This window comes from Lissotriton helveticus, chromosome 6 (assembly GCF_964261635.1).
Source record: "Lissotriton helveticus chromosome 6, aLisHel1.1, whole genome shotgun sequence".
NCBI lineage: Eukaryota > Metazoa > Chordata > Amphibia > Caudata > Salamandridae > Lissotriton > Lissotriton helveticus.
The window spans coordinates 176,735,715-176,756,014 of NC_136067.1; positions in this window are offsets into that span (position 1 = coordinate 176,735,715).

Below are 20,300 nucleotides of genomic sequence, written 5' to 3' on the forward strand. Positions count from 1 at the left end.
CAAACCAGCCTTTAGCTTTGCATAAACACACCCAAGGTAGTGATTCCCTATGGTGGAGACCCTCTAATACCCAAAGGGTGAGGGACTGCTTAGTGGACCATGAGACAGGGGGTACCCATGCTAGTGCAGGTACTTCCTTATATGGCCACTCAGGCAATATAGGCTTACCTGGCCAAGGATAGCCTTATCTCCTTTCGTTTGGGGGGGGGGTTATGTAGGAAGGTGGCTACCTGACTATGGTTACCCCAGATTTTTTGCCTGTGTTTAGCTGGTTTTTTGACTTAGTTGACCTGGTTCCCTGCTAATCAGGGCCCCAGGCCATCTGCTCTCTCTGTAAAATGGATTCCATGTACCCTAGGTACATACCACAATTGGAAATGGACTCCTTGTCAGCCCCTGTAGAATGCACTATAGGTGCACAGGGCACAGGAGCCACTAAGGCCTACCAGGGGCTGCAGCATATCTTTTGCCACCCCTGGCTGGTTCTTAAATTGACACAACTGGCTGATCACTCAGCTGGGGTAAGGTGGTGTACACACCCCTTGCTTAGATATAGTATACCTATGTCTAAACCTATATCTGGACACATGTAAACCTGTGAGCCACTCCTATAGTCAGGCCTCACCAATCCTGGAGGCTGGGTGCATGGTTTTATGTGAGATGGAGCTCTAGCATGAGCTGAGCCTGTCTGCAGCCGTCGGGAACAAATCCCTAAGCTGTTTCAGGATAATGCCATACCATATACTATTAAGTGCCTTATAATCCTCGCGGTTATTTAGCAACTTTGGTTTGGCTTTATCAAAACATGTCGTGTAAGGTGTCATACGCTTTGGAATACCATCCCCTCGCCAGTTCTGGCGACGGGGATGGCATTCCACCCCTCTAGAGGGGTAAGACATGTTACTTCACTTTAATGCGGTTGATTTCTCCAAAGGCCTTAAGATCCACAAAATGGATGCCTCTGCCACAGACAAATGTCTGGACCCCTGGAGCTGACCGAAACTCAGTCAAGGGGGTCCTGGACAAAGGGTTTCCTGTCACAGGAGGGTGTCACCGCCCTCCAGACAGGAGATAGTGTATTGTAGCAGGGAGGTTTGAAAGAAACCAGACACTGCCTGGGGCGCACAAGGCTGCCCCTTGCATAATCCGGCCAAACCGGTTCTGGGGCACTCCAGCCCTCGTGCCAGGGCGGCCTGGATCAAAGGAAGGGGGTGTATCCACCCACTTCCTGGGTCCCACCCATAGGAGGGGACCTAGCAGGTAATCACGCCCACCAGATTCGAATAAGAGTGGGAGCAGTGCCAATGCACAGCAGATTTCCTGGAAGAAACATTTGAAACGATATTCTGGACCCTTCGCCCTCCATCTCAACGTGGAAGCCCGAAGAATCTCCCTTGTGGTCAAGGAGTGACCACCCTGCAGCAGCAGGCACCATCCAGCCCTCGACGTCTACTTAGTTGCAGTTCCCGCCGGAACTCGAGCAACTGAGATCGACGAGATCAAGCCTGCCCAGCTTCTAACAGCCCGATCCACAGTCCCTGCAAAGCTGAGACCCGTGGAGGTGACCGGAAGCGTGGGGCACGCCATCTTGAAGTGACCACGAGACGCTGACCGTGCAGCCCACGAGTGACCCTCGAAGCTGTACACCGGGGTTTGAGAAGCCCCCACCCTGAGCTACTCCTGAGCCGAAGTTCAGCCCTCCACACTCGACGAGTGCTGCGTGGGGCCCTTTGGCACGATTTGGCTCAACGCGTTGGCCCGGTCACTTGCCAGCTGGCTTGTGGTCCCTGTGCCGACGAACTACCTAAGAAGACTTGTGATTCTGGTTGCTCCAGATCCACACCAGCTCCCCTGAAAAGGAGCCCCGACTCTGACCTTCCTGGTCCGAGTGAGAAGCAATCTTCCGATCCTGCGTGGATTGCTCTTACCAAGGCTTGTTTGCTCCAAACTTGAAGCCGACTGCACCGACGGTGAGAGCCTGCGTGGGACAGATCGTGACCTGCTCCTGGACGTCGCAGATGCCCCAGAGCCCACGTGACAGCGGAGAGAAGCTCCTCGACGACCACCTGATTGCGCCCGACATTGCCTGGTTCCGTCCTGGTTCCACCCTGGTCACTGCTGAGTGACCCAGACTCTGTCCCCTCTGCTTTCAGGTACTCTACAACTTGAGTCCACCCTTGGACTCCACCGGACACTTCATCTTTAACCCGCCTGCAGCCCTTTCAGCTCCAAGCACCAAGAGCCTGCGTGTCAAAACCCGACGCCACTTCGACCCTGTGCACCCACTTCCTGTGGGTGAGGTAACTTTGCTCCGCCGGTGTTCCCACACTGGTGCACACCTCTAGGGTCTGTGTGTTAAGTTTTGTTCCTCTAGGTTCAGCGGAAGTGTCCTTAAACTTTAACTCTTTGACTTTTACGCACCATTGGTTAACATTGGTGCATGCGTGCGCTTTCCGCACATCTCCCGAATCCCGAGGGCCATTCCCGACTTCAGCATTGCTTGTCCTGACTGCTCCCAGCGATTCCCTAGGCCCTAGGCCTAACCACTGCTCGAGTGGCATCTCTTATACCACTTGTTTAGTATATGGTTTGAGTGGCCACCCGCCCTCATCCATAATTGTGCAACTTGTATGTTTAAACAGTGCTTTTGATTTAACGCTTGTGCCCCTTTATTCATAAAGAATACTGGGGATTGTTTTTAGTAATAAACACATATATTTTTATAATATATACTTGTGTGGTGTCCTTTCATTTGGTATTACAGGATTGTATGTGGTAAAACAGCTCGCTTAACACGACCTCTTAAGTTAAGCCTTTAGGCTGCTTAGTCCATGCTACCCCTAGGATAGCTTGTCTAATAAGGTTGACTTACAACCAGACACCATAAGGGGATTGTTTGGTCAGGTAGTAGGTGGTTCCAGAATTGGAAACATCCCCTACCAGGCCAACTTCTCACAAAGGGTAAACGTGTTATGTATACGTTTTATACAGCGCCACCCCTTTGCAGCCCAGCGCCTCGATGTACCCACACATTTACGTTGTGGTTTAAGGAGAAATCTGAATACATGTCGACACTCCCAGTTACTATCCTCAGTAGTGACCCATTGTAGTGTAGCTCCTATTTTCCCAATAGGCTCTGCGCATTGGAATAGTGCCTACAGCAGTAAAGGCCTAGGCCAGACGTTAACTAGGTCTACTACTGTCGATACTAGACTTAATTTTTGGGTTTGCCAGCTAAGCTCAGAGTTCGCTAGAAACTTTCTCGAATGTTCAAGGAAGGTTTAACTCCCCTGATTAGACAAGAAGGGATTTAGTTTCTGACAACCATAGAACATGACAACTTTGCTCTCCCCTAATCAAGAGTCAATCTCGAGAGTCGTGTGAGCACAAGGCAATTATTTTACTCAGTCAGTACGTGCATTCTTAGTCTCATCAGAATGTAGAGAAAAGGAAGAGACGGGCGTGTTCAATAAAAGATGTTATTTATTGATCAGTCTCTTTTCTCGTACAAGAGAAATGGATCGATATTATTGCAATACTTATAGTTAAGTAAAGTGCATACATTAGAAGCAATAGTATAAAATAATACTGTAAAAACATTGATATGGTTTCTGAGCCATATGATGTTTAAAATGATTAAAATATACATTTGACTAAACGTACTCAACTGGTGTTTCTAAATACGCCTACCCCGTGTACCTGACCTAAGTCTAATGCGTGGGCGGGAATAGAAAGTTACAGTTTAGTTTAAGTTTGTTTTTGCCAAGTGAATAACTAAAGAATTCTCTAGGAGGGGTTATTCAGTTCTGTACCTGGAATTTAGGATGAATGAGGAATGGTATCTCTTTCTCTGCTCTCGATATTCCAGGCTGCCTGCGAGGGCTGCCCAGAAGCGCCGGTGCTGGGTCTCTCGGCTTGAGATAGCAGCGCGTCTCTCAGCGCGTCAGGAAGGCGGGGCTGCTGCCTGCGGGGTCTGCTTCTGCTCTCGGCTTCGGCAAGTATGGCTGCTCCGTCTTGTCACCACGCGTGTGTTTGCATAGGGCAAGGTCGGCAATATTTATACCTTAAAGGTGCCGAGATTGACGTAAGGATGGACATAGGTACGTCAATAAAGATGTCATACGACTTGCTCGTTAGCACATTCTTTTGCAAAAGTTCTCTGTGAAATCAAAACAATGGCCGCACGGATTTTCCAGGTTGTCATAGGTTTGATTTGTTATGAGAACGTCGTATGCCTTATCAGGGGCTGGAGGAATGTCGCTTGTCTAATTAGATCTCAAGCGTTATGACCTAATCAGATAACACGTTCCTGTGCCGTAGTGTGACTGCGTCAGATAACGGTATCTGCATCATGGGGGATTTCTTGCCTCATGGGCTGACTGTTAGTTAACTAGCTAGGTAGTTTAACCAGAATAGGGTCAGGAATAGGGGGATCGATTCAGAACCTATAGAAATACACGACACCCACTCCACGCTAACTATGGTCATATCTACTAATCTATGCATAGTATAACATAGTACAACATACTATAGAGTATAGTGTATACCTTACCACCCCAAAATACATAAATGCATTTCGAAATTTTCAAATATACTGAAAAATTGCAGTCATATATATTGTATGCACTTAAGCTATGAATTAAATGCAAAAGTAAACACGCATTGTTATGCATTATTGCTTGTTGGTATATGAGAAATACACATGAAATGGCTCTTAATATCGCTATACAGAAAAAAAGTCGAAACCATTTCATCACATAAAATATATTGTGAACATACCAGCGGGCAGCTAAAGTCTATAAAGTCTATAAGTATCTAAAATAGAAATCTTAGTTCTCTAGGAATAGTCTCTTACTTTAAGCAGAAAATCAGTGTCCCGGGAAAAAATATATAGAAAAATATTTTAGGGGCTTGCTGAAAAAAGTTGCTGTCCGTGAACTGGATTGTAATTGTTCATGTGACTTTATTTTTAAGTTGAAGGCCGAATTCAGGGAACGCCGTGTGCGAGTTTACTCAAAAGTCTCTATTTCTGTTCCGGAGAGAACATCATATCATTCAGGCTTTCGAAAAAACTGTCAACAGCTTCATGGGAAAGTTCCTCTAAGTCGGAAATAGGGGTAACCATGCATTCATGCGCATGATTGTCTCCATTGACATTCTGATTTGCATTGCTGACAGAAGGTCGTACCTGTTCGATGCTGCTTTCATCTTGAACTTCACTACTCTTCAATCGCAGTGGTGAAGATTCCAGGAATGCCGTCATCAGAATTGGCAGCCTTTGAGGGCAGCACAGTGCGTGAACCTTGGTAGGAACCAACAGTGTATCTGCATCCACCGGCGCATCCGATTGTAGCGTCAGACAGGTGTCTAACACGCATTCTTCTCCGCATAGCAGACACCTTAGTACAGGTAAAACACACCTTTGCCACATTGGTCGAAATGATAGAAACCAAGTCATGTTTAGGTCTCTAAGCCGGGATAGTCCCAGGATTTTTGATATCCGGTCCCGGTATCCAATGGCTAGGATCGTATCTTCCATTGTCGCGAGAGTTTGATCTGTGACATGGGTTGCCATAACGAAAAATAAGGACTAGGAATAGGATTCCTGCAATTAGTCCTAGGATCAGGGGAAGTCCGCCAAAAATCGAATGGACGAAGTCTGGAAAAATACCCAGTATGGCTTTGAATGGTGTTAATGCCATCGAAAATACTGTCTTAAATACCTTTGAGACCCCTGTGGTATCAGAAATATTTAAGATTTCGCTCAGGATTTCCGCGAAATGTACGGGGGAATTAGTTGATAATAATGTATGTATCTCTGCAGTCGTCCTTGCGACTTGTAGATCATACGTTTCTTTAGATGACGTGAGCCTTGTAGGCGTCTGAAGAAGCACTGTTTTCATTCTGCTTAAAGTGTCTATTCGAATAGAAGTAATTTTCAAACTGGGCCATGCCCTTGCCTCCCTGTCTGGAAAGGAGCTGGGAAACAAAGAACGTCCACAGCACTTGACCTTCGCCGTCGTAGTGACGAGATAAGGAGTCCCGGGCATAAGACTACAGCATCTGCGGTCTACAATAAGAATGTAACTCCCATTATAGAGTCTTTGAAAGAATGGTTCTATTTCAGTTGCAGGCGCGCCTTGCTGGTGACATGAAAGGTTGTATGAATTCCCTTCACAGGCTCCGTGCAAACTAATACCGTTACACAGAAGCGTGCCGCTTAGTGACATAGCACAATTGTTGCCACTAAGAAACACTTTCTGTCCTTTGTTACTGACACATGCATGTGAATAGGGCAGGTTCCATGTTGTTTTAAGGTACCCCTTTCCCAATTTCTCGTACATGCCAGCCTGTATATATTTTTGGCAGTATTGAAACCTGAAGGTTGAGATTGGAATATTTATGATTCCGTGGATTATCCATTCACTGACAGGTCGTTCTGACATTGTCAACGGTAATCTTTCTAGTTTTTCAATGCTCAAGATTGTATAATCAGCACCCTTCTGAGCCATACCGATTTGTCTATCAGTAAGGTTAAAGATTTGGAATAGTGACGTTGTGTTGATTAAACGCCAAGGCACATAGCCTGAACGCAGATTTTGTAACGTCCAGCCAAGCTGTACAATAGAACGCAATTGTGACTGACCATGTTGTAATAACAGTAAGTCTTGCGATAATATATCGATTGCTGAAGACACAATGCTGTCCAATGAAAAAATTCTGGAGGACAGAGTCATTAACCCATTGTCCACTACAGAAAGTGATTTTTCCAAATTAATACGGTCAATTTCCCGTATTCTTTCTGCTGTTTCAATTTGAGTAACCTTCCAGGCCTCATTGTATGCTGCATATACAGAGGCTGCTATGAAACGCTTTTGACGCTGTTTGCGTGGTCCCATTATGAAATCACGCAAGTCAGCACCATCAGTAAGTAAAGTTAGGTGTTGCTTAATTTCAGGCAGTGTGGAAGTTTGTAGCCATTGAAGGCATAATTTGCCCACACTGTAGGTTGTTATTATCCCTGGGTGATGTCTTTGGGGATATCTAGGGTCTGGCCTGGTCATTTTGAAACCCTGTGTTTTATTCAGGAATCTATCTTGACAGTTATTTGTATCTGTGGGCCAGATCAACCATTGTTTCCAATCAGGATGTGTTCTGTTTTGGTTAAGTATATGGTTTATGTCTATTTCTTCATCTGTTTCAGAGTTATTGCTAAACATTGTTGGCTTTGGAATAGACAGGTTATTTAAATCTTTGATTTTGGCTAAGCCAAGACAGGTGGTTTGTTGAACGGTGTCATTTAAAAATATCATTTGTTCTGGGATCATGCAGGCTCTAAACAAAGCTTCTATACCCTGTACTTGCCATTCTTTTGTGCCCCAAACACTTTTCAAATCAACATGTTTGTCCCAATAATCAAATCCAAAAGTATTCATTTTTTCAAAGAAAGAATCTGAATATATCAATTTTGTGTTGGTTATCATGGTTTTCATCCCTGTCTTGTTTGACAATTTGTAATAAAATGTTTCAGCATTAGTTATGTTAAAACCTGAAAAATATGAATATTTGCCATACACGGTTCTAGAGCTCCCTTTTGGAGGTGTAGCACAATGTTCCCATTGATTAAAATTTAAAACATTTCTAGGTTGTGCAGATTTATGCAAGAAATGGTTACCATAATGGTTATAGCAGTACATGCTGTCATAATTTGTAGAACCCTGCAAATAATCATGTTTTGTAAATTTAGCAGACATTACTAAGTCAGACATCATATTGTTTATACTTTCAAAGTCCCAATCATCAGCAAATGAGTTTGGTTTTGCAAAGTCACTCAAGGAGATCTTGATTTGGTGTGGATATTTCAGGATCTCGACCGGACCATAAATTTCATAGTCAGTGTTGTCCCAGGCTACCCCACCAGATATTGGAATTGCTGTGAAGTTGGCTGAAGAAAGTTCTGAAGAAAGTTCTCTTTTCTCGACGTGTGAAGATGTGTGTGGTTTGAGGACCAAGTTGATGTTCTGACTTGCTGTGTCCATTTTAGCATATTTTCCCTCAATGAAGCGTCCCAAGGTAAATACCATGATGAGCCAAAGTATGAGGATAAATGCACCAAAACCCACCCAAAATTCAATCCATGGAGAAACTAGATATGTTTCTTTCAGTTGTTTCAAAAGTTCCTTAGCTTTGTCTTTAAAGGATTTTGATGATGGCTGTGTCTTTTGTTCGCTGAAGCCGTCAGAGGAATCATCGAAGTTGATGAAGTAACCGGATGCAGTTCTGTCAATTGTTCCAATTGGTTCAGGATTTTTGTTTCTCGCATTTTCACTTGGTACTTCTGTATAGATTGGTGTGTCTCTGCTAAATGTCTTTATTTGGGTTTTCAGAGGTCTAAGTTCTATTGCATTGTTGCATAGTCCTTGTTGTTCTTCCGTAGGCGTTTCGAATGTGATGAGCCTCTTTGATAGGACCTCTGTACTGGTAGCAAACCTTGGTGTTCTGCTACTTATTGGGAGTCCACTTGGCCTACTGTTTGTTATCGGCCACATGTTGTGGTTTTACCAGGTCGATGGATACAACTCGGTTCTCCTTTTTTCCAGCAAGTGGCGGTAGTACAACTGATCTTGTCCCGTTGACAGACAATACAGGAACTGCTTTTCTGTAAGAAGGCCCAAATTCCTTCTTTACCGCGATCTTCTCCCTGACTAGATCCCCGACTTTTGGAGTCCAGACAGGTCTTGCTGGGACAGGTGGTGATTCTTCAGTGGTCGTTGGCTGTTCTTTCAACTGTATGTTGCTCAGGTCTTTTCTTGTTTTGTTTAAGTCCTGCAAAATAGCCAAACGGTCTTTGACATCAAAGCTTTTTTCTGTTACCACTGAAGTCTGACTATCAAGGTCAGAGATCAACATCCTAGTTCCGAATAATAATTCGTACTGACTGAATCCCTTCAGAGAATTTCTTGGCAAGTTATTAAGACTACGTTGGACACTTATTAGATGTTTGACCCACCCAGCTCCCGAACCTAATATCCTTTCTATTATAGATTGCTTTCTGTCTTGGTTTTTTCTTTACACCATCCCATACCCTCAGGAAGGAAGTGAGAAGATTCCCGCTGGGCTGTGCTCATTTGGCCATTCTTTCCCCCCCCAGGCTGGATTGCCTGAGAAAAGGAAAAAAAATTGGTCGAACGTAGCATGCTCTTAGCGTATATGCCATTTAGACTCGCAAATCTTGTATAACAGTCCGGACGTCAGCCGAGTGTTGTGGATCTACATTATAAGTGGGAACTAGCCTGTATATGTTAATCGCAAGCCATTCTTTTTAGTGGTGATGTTATCTGCCTTGATACGACGAGGTATTAAACTGCTTCTCTCCCCACTGCGATCTCTGTTGCAGTTTGGGCAGTTTTTTACAAACATGGTGTAGTGCAGGCTCATGCCTGGCCACCAGTACCGTGATTGTAATTCTTCCAGAGAATCCTTTAATTTAAGGTGTCTGAGACCCTCGCCCATGTGTGCGTCTGCGATTAACAAGTTTCTCCTGTCCATGTTTGGAATCACTCTATCCCCCACTCCAGGGATTCGAGCAAAAGGAATGGAGTTTGCATCTATGATGTATGTGTAATTGAGTGGATAGTTGATCGGTAACGCCGAGCAGTCGCCTTTTGATGACGTTTTTACTGCCAGCAATGTTTCGCCGTCAATGTATTTTAATGTACGCTTTTTTCGATCCACGGGAGCCGGTTTACTGGCTGCCGCTGCGGCTGTTTCAGCCAATGAATTCCCTACAACGTGAACGCCATCACGCTGGTGACTCAGTGAGTGTGTCACGTGAGTCCTTGGTAGTTCTTTTTTCAAAAGAGCTACCTGTTCCCAGAGCAGTCTCTGCTTTATTGGTGCATCCGTGTCATCTTTGTAATCGTTCTGAATCCAGGTCTGCAAATCCTTGTTATATGCTTTGACGCAGAAATATGAATCTGACACTATAAGTGTCGGGAATTCGCGATCCGCATTATCTAGCGCCATTTTCAAAGCTAATATTTCAGTTTGTAGTTCTGAATTAGTTTCTACTGAGTGTGATTTTGTTAATAGAGGTCTTAGTTTACCTCCGTGCCACACTTCTTTTGTAATCTCACATGTGGGATTGTATGCATGTTCTCCCCAAACGGAGGGTTGAGCATGTCCGTCTGTATAGATTACACAGGCGTAATGTCGTAGAGGCAGAATGTCGATTGGCAGAGGATACGTTTTTTCATATTTTAGATTTTTTAATTCTTCTAGTTCTGGATCAAAGAAGTAATATACTTTGTCCGTTGTGATTGAATTTACCCATTGTAACCATTCTGGATCCAATGTTGTTGTTGGTAAATTACACGGTGTTGTTAATGCCTCAAAAGCTGATTCTGCTGTTCTGACTGTGATATGTCTACCGTCAGCTATGTCTTTTTCTCTAGCTATTGCGGTTTGAACTGCTTGAACAATTTTTCCTTTGTTGTTGAATCTCTGTTCAGCTTTTGTGTACAAATGTGATTTGAATGCAATTGGTACCTTATCTCCCTCATTAGAGGTTAGGTATGTGAATCCGTATCTCCCTGGGATGACTCGGATCACAAGGTTGCGTGTATTATCACGGGTTTCTAATTTTGTTTTAATTAGCATGTCTGTTTGTAAGGATCTCAAAATTTCTGTGTGTGCTTGAGTCCAACTGGATCTTTTAAAGTCTGGTTTAATTAGATCGTAAAGGGGTTTGACCCTTTCTGCGTAATTTGCAATGTAAGTTCTTCCGAAATTTAGGAAGCCTAGAATTGACTGTAGGTTTTTTAGTGTTTTAGGAGCTTGGATTACGGCACATTTCTCTAGGAAATTGTCTGCCAGGCTTTTGCCTTCACTTGATAACTCATATCCTAAGAATAGGACCGTCAGATGGGCAATTCTGGACTTTTTGAAGTTGAATTTGTAACCCTCTGCAGCGAAACCAAGTATTATGGTGTTCACTCTTTTCAAGTGAGTTTCCAAGTCATCATCTGTTAAGTAAATGTCATCGACATAAGATAATGCTTCATCATCATATAGTTGTAGTAATTCTGTTACTCTCGCTGAGAATACCCCCGGGCTGTTCTTGTACCCCTGGGCTAACCGACAGAATTGTTTTTGAGTGCCATTTACTGAGAATGCAGTTAAATATCTGCTCTCTGGTGCTATGTTTTGTATTTTTTGCGCACTATGTTATTCATTAGTGCAGCACTGTGTGAGTTTTGCACTGCAAAAGTTTTGCAACATGTGTTAAGGTGTCGGTAATCCAAAACTAGACGGTACGAATTGTCTGGTTTGGAGACCGGAAATAAAGGATTGTTCATTTGTGAGGTGCAAGTTTCAATCACCCCTTGGTATTCTAGCTGATCTAGTATTTCATTTACTTGTTTTTTAGCTTCTTGCTTAATTGGGTACTGCCTTTGTGCAGTAGGTTGTGATTTTAACTGGACTTTGTGAGGAGGAGAATCCTCATCCCATCCTACATGATTTTTATATAAAGCAGGTGCTAAGGCCACTGCCCACTTTCTAGCAAGTGTATATTTTTTATGAATCGGTATTTGATTCGAGAAGGCAGGCATAATTACTTCTTCGCCATGAGGGCACTCCCTGACAAACTCTGGTGGCCAGTCTTTTTCAGCTAGAAGGATGTCATAGCCCTTGGATAGGTTATCCCAAAATAGTCCCCTTATTTTCCTAGTCTTATCTCCCTCTATACGTAATGTTATCTCGTATATTTTGTGGGGCTTGCTAACTCTGGTATCTGCAGTTTCCACTTGAAGGTATTCATTCGTGTCCACTGTCTCCAGATGATTCATAAGGACTTTGCGAGCTATGCTCACCTCTGCTGCGCTGTCTAGCATTGTCTGAGCCCATTCTCCGTTTTTCAGTTGTGTCCTCAGTATTCTCGGCATTGTTAACTACCTTGATACTGGCTACCTTCTTTTTTGGAAATTGTGATTTCTTTTTCAGTTGAGCAGGTTCCTTGTCTTTGGACTTGGCGTGCTCTTCTGATCGTCCTCTTCTTTCCGATTTCTGCGAGGAATTCTGAAAAGATTGAGAGGGACGTGTATCAATGTCTTGATATCTATCAGGTTTTTTAATATTATCCCTATTTCTAAGGTTATATCTATTCCCAGAGGGTTCACTCTGAGGTGACCTTTGTCTCGGGTTCGGAGATTTCTCTCTTCGCCTAGGAGACCTTCCTCTGGACTGGAATTTCTTTTCTTTAGGATTGGATTGTATATTTCCATCCCAGTTCTTTTTTGGTGAATTATTATTAAAAAATATTTTTTCTGGACTTGTAGTCAGTTGCGGTTTTACTGGTATTCCACCTAGACTATCTCTGCCTAGTTCTTCATAGGATTTTTCTATGATTCTGGCAATTTCAGCTGGTTGGTCTGCTATATCTGTCTCTTTTAACCTCTGGCGGATCGCCACGTTTGCTGCTTCACCCTTTATGTTGGCTAGTAATATAGCCGAGACCTGCTTGAAGTCTTTCAGTAATTTCATACCAAGAGTTAAAGCAGGTTCTGGACCGTATTCATCTTGAATTTGTTTTAGCACATCTGGTATCACCGAAATGGATGGAACACCGTGCGTTTTTGTATAGATGGAAGCAAAGACTGTACCCCAAGTGTCACAGTCCTCAATGTGTGGTGCGATTCCCATTGGGAGACATATAGTCAGAATCCTGTGTTTTTCTAATGGGGTGGTGTCAGGAAACACCGCCTCTATTTGGGTAATTTTCTGTGCCAACCAGAATGGTATTTGTTCCCGTTTAGCTGGAACTTTACCTAGGCAGGATTGGATGTTCTGTGGTGTGATTTTATTTGTGTTCCCCTGGTGAGGGGTCAGCTGTGGAATTTTAATCGCTGGCTGAATTGTTGAAGTCCGCATTACATACTGAACTAATTGTCTATGAATTTTTAGTAGTTGTTTTAGCTGTATTAATAGCTCTGCTGCAGGCATTCTTTCGATGTCTGGATGTGGTGTGTATCCGGCTAGGACCGGCCACGTTGCTCCTGGTCTTCCTAAAGGACCGAGCCTTGTAATGTGATTGTTATGTATTAGGGCGCCATCAAATAAGAGCAAATGCTCTTGGAATTTGAGTGGTACTTCCACCTCCTCGAAAGGAGTGTACGTTTCAGGAGGTTCCTCTACTTTGTAATAGTGGAAGTACTTTGTTACAGCATTTGCTGCTGGAAAATGTATCCATGTATAGTATACCTCTGTCTGCCGATATTCGTGTGCCTCAATTACGAATATGACTGTGCCACCTCTAGGTGTCAGTCCATTTTCTATAAGTTTTAAGGTTATAGATCTCCTTTTAATGACCGGAATAAGTATTATATCCGCGTCTGCTGCTTGCATGGTAGCATCAGCATCTGCTATTTCAGTAGCTAATCTAATTGCCTCTCTTTCTCCATCGCTGTCTCCCATTTTACTGACAGGATGGTATTATTTTTGTTTGCAGATCAGGTTTCTTTATGGAAACAGAGATTAGATGCACAATATTTTGGAACTGTTTTATCCTTCAACGTTGACTAGACCAAGAACCATACATAGGAGTTCCCTCCTGCGAGGTTTTGGAGGATATAATAACCTTTCACCCACTCCAGACGTCTTTGGAGTATTTGGGAAAAGGGGTCTGAGTGAGAAAGCACGACTGAGTTACTCTAAATGTCTTACGTTAGTTTTATCGCCCTTTCCAAACGCGTTGGGCGCCATGTAGTGTAGCTCCTATTTTCCCAATAGGCTCTGCGCATTGGAATAGTGCCTACAGCAGTAAAGGCCTAGGCCAGACGTTAACTAGGTCTACTACTGTCGATACTAGACTTAATTTTTGGGTTTGCCAGCTAAGCTCAGAGTTCGCTAGAAACTTTCTCGAATGTTCAAGGAAGGTTTAACTCCCCTGATTAGACAAGAAGGGATTTAGTTTCTGACAACCATAGAACATGACAACTTTGCTCTCCCCTAATCAAGAGTCAATCTCGAGAGTCGTGTGAGCACAAGGCAATTATTTTACTCAGTCAGTACGTGCATTCTTAGTCTCATCAGAATGTAGAGAAAAGGAAGAGACGGGCGTGTTCAATAAAAGATGTTATTTATTGATCAGTCTCTTTTCTCGTACAAGAGAAATGGATCGATATTATTGCAATACTTATAGTTAAGTAAAGTGCATACATTAGAAGCAATAGTATAAAATAATACTGTAAAAACATTGATATGGTTTCTGAGCCATATGATGTTTAAAATGATTAAAATATATTTACATACACATATACATTTGACTAAACGTACTCAACTGGTGTTTCTAAATATGCCTACCCCGTGTACCTGACCTAAGTCTAATGCGTGGGCGGGAATAGAAAGTTACAGTTTAGTTTAAGTTTGTTTTTGCCAAGTGAATAACTAAAGAATTCTCTAGGAGGGGTTATTCAGTTCTGTACCTGGAATTTAGGATGAATGAGGAATGGTATCTCTTTCTCTGCTCTCGATATTCCAGGCTGCCTGCGAGGGCTGCCCAGAAGCGCCGGTGCTGGGTCTCTCGGCTTGAGATAGCAGCGCGTCTCTCAGCGCGTCAGGAAGGCGGGGCTGCTGCCTGCGGGGTCTGCTTCTGCTCTCGGCTTCGGCAAGTATGGCTGCTCCGTCTTGTCACCACGCGTGTGTTTGCATAGGGCAAGGTCGGCAATATTTATACCTTAAAGGTGCCGAGATTGACGTAAGGATGGACATAGGTACGTCAATAAAGATGTCATACGACTTGCTCGTTAGCACATTCTTTTGCAAAAGTTCTCTGTGAAATCAAAACAATGGCCGCACGGATTTTCCAGGTTGTCATAGGTTTGATTTGTTATGAGAACGTCGTATGCCTTATCAGGGGCTGGAGGAATGTCGCTTGTCTAATTAGATCTCAAGCGTTATGACCTAATCAGATAACACGTTCCTGTGCCGTAGTGTGACTGCGTCAGATAACGGTATCTGCATCATGGGGGATTTCTTGCCTCATGGGCTGACTGTTAGTTAACTAGCTAGGTAGTTTAACCAGAATAGGGTCAGGAATAGGGGGATCGATTCAGAACCTATAGAAATACACGACACCATGACTGAAAGTTCTCAAAACAAGTAATCCTAAAAAACAAGAAAAAATTCCCTGCACCCCAGTTTTCAAAAAGTGCACCTTGCACAGACCTTTCTCGGGAAACTCTTAAGGAACATGCCTTTTTCCTATCCTACAATTATCTTATGAAGACACACTGGTTCTGGCACTCCTTGCTGTAGCTGCATAACACCCTTTCTGTCTGCACAGGACTGTCTGTCAATGAGATCTATAAAGCTTGTCTTACGTGAGCTTACGTGTAACACGGCTACAGAAGTACCCAGCTTCCCGTGCCTGATGGTCTACGTTGCCCTTTGCCCCAAGTGCGACCATCCGCCACATGTGCCAATAGTTATGGCTAAACACTTATAAGGTCCCAAAGGTGAGACCTATTGGTTATGCCAATGCTTGTTTCTTCTGTTTCGGTTCCTGTGTATAGGATTCAAACTTCAAAGGGAATTAGAGGCATTCAAATAAAACCAGGGTAAATTGTTATTTGTTGATGTGGATGAGATTAGGGAAGAAGAGGTCTTTCCCCTCCCCGTCTCCCGATGGGCCCCAATGGGGCTTTGCGGGGGCGGACGACCAGAGGGAGGCTTGCCCCCCCGGGGAATTTTGGGGCCACGGGAGGAAGGGGGGGGACTAGAAAGGCAGGGGACAGGAAGGAATTTTGGGCTGGTTGGGCTGCTTGGGGGATTTGGGCTGCCTTGGGCTAGCTTTGGGCTGGTGGTTATGCCTTGGGCTTCTTTTGGGCTGGTGTGTATAATACCGGCCATGTTGGGTCACTGTCCACCATTTTAGGGACAGTGACCCAGCAGTTGAGTTGTAGGCAGGAGAGTTTTTGTAGGCAGGGGAGTTTTGGTTTGTTGGTTATCTTGGGGTCGAGTGAAGTTAGGGGGAAGGAGGGCTTGTAGCGGCAGAGATTGGCGAGTGTTAGTGGTTTTCAGCAGTGCCTGCGGAAGCGGGGGTATTTTGGTCGCGCAACCGGCGGGTCTGGAGAGTGATTAACTGAAGTGCGGCATGGCGGCGGAGGCGCTGTCCGATCCCAGAGTGCGCGAGGCTCTCCGCCTCTTGGGGGAAGCTGGCAGGATGGACCTGCTACGCAGCGACATGCGGGTCAGGCCTCCGCGGCGCGCTGCAGATGGTGCCGCGGTGGCAGTTGCGGCCTGTGAGCCGCCTAGATCGCGGGCGCGGAGGGAGGAGGGGGCGGGGAAGGGAGGCGGAGCGATGCGCGACGGCGGCCGGTCGGTGGCGGGGGTGCCGAAGCGAGGCAGAGGGCAAGCAAGGAAGCGGGGAGGAGCGCGGAAGGCGCTACTGGTTTTCGTGGAGGGGGCGGGGGGTGAGGGGGGGCGGGCGGTGAGGTTGAGGCGGCTGGTGTGTTGGAAGAGGGCGCAGGGGCAGAAGGGGGTTGGCGAGGTGATGAGGGGAGGGGGGGTGCCAAAAGGAAGGGTAGGGGTGCACGGCCGCAGAGGTTGGCAGGTGGAGGAGGGGGACAGGAGCATGCGGTACAGGAGGACGGTATGCAGGGGGGGACAGAGGGGGGCTGCCTGTCGTGCGGGGTGTGGGGAGTGGGGAGGTGGGGGAGGGGGGTTGGCCCTGGTGATGGACGAGGGGGTGGGGCTGGAGGGTCAGCTGGAGGTGGGGGGCAGCTCGCCATTACTGATTGAGGAGTCGGAGGTGGAGGCGGGGTTGGGGGGGAGAGCGAGTTGGACTGGGGGTCGTCGTCAGAGGGGGAAGGGGGCACGGTGGAGCTCGGCAGGTCGGCATCACCGCGGGGGGTGAGGGTGGATGGGGGGCGGGGGGTTGGTGGGGCGCGGTTGGAGGGAGGCCGGCGAGGGGCGAGGCATCGCCACGGGGGGCGGGGGCAGACCGAGGGGGTGGGAGAAGGGATGGTCGGTGGGGGTATGGTGAGTGGATTCACGAGGTTGTAGGGGCGGCGGGGGGTAGCGGGGGGGGGTTCGCGGGGGTGTGGGGCATGTGGGATAGGTGCAGGGGGGCGATGGGGGGGCGCGGGGGTGAGGGGTGGGGGAGGTGGGAAGGGGGGTGGGGGGACAGCCGGTGCGACGGGGGAAGCATTCGGCGGCCTGGGGGAGGGGCGCGCCAGGAGATTGGGAGGGTGAGGGGGTTGAGTTTTCTTCGGCATGCTGGACTTCCCCGCTTTTTTCTTGGCAGGAGCAGTTGGCAGGGGGCTTAGGTGAGCCGCATGCGGCTCCAACCCGCCAAGAGGATGGGCCGGCTCTGCCTTGTACGGGCGGCCGCGCTCCACCGAGGGACTATGCACGTGAGGACAGAGGATGGCAGGGCCATAGGTCTCCAACGCCCCCCCTGATGGGTTGAGACGGCCGCCGGGAGACAGGGATGGAGCGCGAATGTGTCAGGCTATGCGGATTACTCAGCGGACAGTGGGAGAAGAGAGAGCGTGGACTTGGGGGCGTTGATGAAGGCGTGCAGGGACAAGGCGGGGCTGAGCACGGTAAGCACAGGCGGTGGGCAATCGAGGCAGTGTGATGGAGGAGAAGGCAGGGAGATGGAGTCGGAGGAGGAAGGGGAGCTGCGGGAGGGGGAAACGAGTAACGCTGTTGGAACCATTTTGCAGGTACGACCCCGGCAGACGGTGCCGTGAGTGACGGCCCCCCCAGCGGAACTGGTTAGGCAGCGGGATCCGGTGCGGATGCCAGCCTTGACGCCAGGTAAGACAGGTACACGGTTGGGGAGTGGCTTGGGCGGGCCTCATGGAGGCCGGGTGTCTGTGGATATGGATGCCGGGGGGAGTGGCTTGGACACGCCTCAGGGAGGCCGGGTGTCTGTAGGTAAGGAGGCTGCGGGGGGATTTGGTGAGACTGGTGAAGGGCAGGTATGTGATGGATGCGCGGGTGGGTACGGAGGCGAAGGGGGCGGCGGGAGACGTGGCGTCGGTGAGCGCCGGGAAGGAGGATGCGGCGACATCCGGAGGGGCGGCGGCGACTGGTGCTGGGGGGGAAGGAGAGTTGTGATGTGCCGGTCAAGAAATTGCCCTATATGGGGGTGGCGAAACCACGGGGGGCGCACTTGTCTTTGGCAACTAAGGAGAAGATTTGGAGGGGGGAGTATGTGGAGCTTTTGAAGTTGCTTCACAGGGAATTGCTGGCCAAGTAGGGTTCGAAAGAGGAGGAGCAAGAATTGGCTTGGCGCCCCAAGGTGCCAGTGACCATTGAAAATTGGTCGGCTGCCTTCCTGATATACGCCAGTGTGTACTGTGAAAAGTATCCGGACAGGTCAGTCGTATTATTCAAATATATGGATGTGGTGCGGCGGGCGCAAGTGACGTACGGGGGTTATGCATGGTCTCATTACGACGAGGAGTTCCGGGCGCGCATGGCGTCGGACCCGGAGGCGCAGTGTGGGGAATTGGATGCGGACTTGTACCAGTAGACGATAAGTGGGGCGAAGTTTGGCCGAGCCATCTACACGGCCAGCGGGCTTCCGCTGCCATCACCCCCCTTTTCGGCCCGTCCCACCCGTGGGGGGGTGGGGTCGGGGGATACCGCGAATCCGACCGGCGGCGGGGCCTGTTGGGACTTCAATAAGGGGTCCTGTTTCAGGCAAGTGTGCCATTTTCGGCACGAATGCTCCAAGTGCGGGAGGAAACACCCAGTGGTGCGCTGCTGGGGGGTCGGGGGAGGGCCCACACAGGGGTAGCAGCCGGCGGAGGCTCACGCTGGGGGGAGAGGGGGCGGCAGAGGAGGGGGCGGGGCCATGGGAAAAGGCTCGTACACTGGTTAGGCTGGACAGGCTCGAACCTCTCTTGGCGGCTTATCCGCGGGCGGACAATGCGGCCGTGCTGCGTCGGGGTTTCAGGGAGGGTTTTTGGCTGGGGTACGAGGGTCGCGGATCGCTCGGTGGGCTGAGAATCTGAAGTCCGGGAACGCACACAGAGATATCGTCCGGGAGAAGCTTTTCAAGGAGGTGAAGGAAGAGAGGATGGTGGGCCCCTTTCGGGAGTCGCCCCTTGCCGGGCTTGATCATTTCTCCGATTGGAGTGGTCCCCAAAAAGGAGCCGGGTCAGTTTCGACTGATTCAGCATCTGTCATGGCCGGAGGGCGCGTCGGTGAACGATTATATCTTGGCGGAATTGGCATCGGTGTCGTACTCGTCCGTGGACGTGGCAAGGAGGTTGGTGACAGCGGCGGGGCGGGGTGCACTTATGGCAAAATGCAACGTGAAATCTGCGTTTAGGTTGTTGCCGGTGCACCCGGCGGATCACCAGTTGCTGGGGATCCAGTTTGATGGCCTCATTTTCGTGGATAGAGCGCTTCCCATGGGGTGCTCCGTGACATGTGCATTGTTTGAGAGGTTCAGCTCCTTCTTGCAGTGGGCTTTTTCCTGGCACACAGGCTCTGAGGCGGTGACGCACTACCTGGACGACTTCTTGCTGGTGGGTCGGCCCGGTTCGACAGACTGCCAGTAGCAGCTGGACAGTTTTACGGACTTGATGGGTTACCTGGGGGTTCCCTTGGCGCCGGAGAAGACTCAGGGTCCCAGCATGGTGCTGTACTTTCTTGGCATAGAGCTCGACTCAGCGGCCATGGAAGCACGCCTTCCGGAGGAGAAGCGGCCGGTGATGACGGAGTTGGTGAGTGGCATGTTGGCCAGGTGGAAGGTGACGGTGCGGGAGGTGCAGGTGTTGCTGGGGCATTTGAATTTTGCGTGCCGTGTCGTGCGTTTTGCCGTCGGCTGGGGCTGGCTTTGTCCGGTCTGACATTTCCACACCATCACATACGCCTGTCGGCGGGTTCAAAAGAGGATCTGAGCATGTGGCTGGCTTGTCTGGGGCGCTTCAATGGGGTGCCTATGGCGCCGCCGGAGGACTGGGAATGGGACGTCACGATGTCGTCGGACGCGGTGGGAGTCTCTACTGGGCGGGGAGATGGTGCGCGGAGCAGTGGCTGGCTCATTGGCAGGCGGGGGGACGGAGTATTGCGTTCCTGGAGCTTTTCCCGTTGGTGGTGGCTGTGACGGTGTGGGCGCAGGACCTGGCGCACAAGCGAGTCTTGTTCAGGGTGGACAATATGTCGGTGGTGCAGGTGGTGAATCGGCAGTCCGCGAGGGAGCCCCAAGTTGATGCGCGTTTTTGTGTTGAAGTGCTTGGAGCATGACATTCTCTTTCAAGCGCAGCATGTGCCGGGGG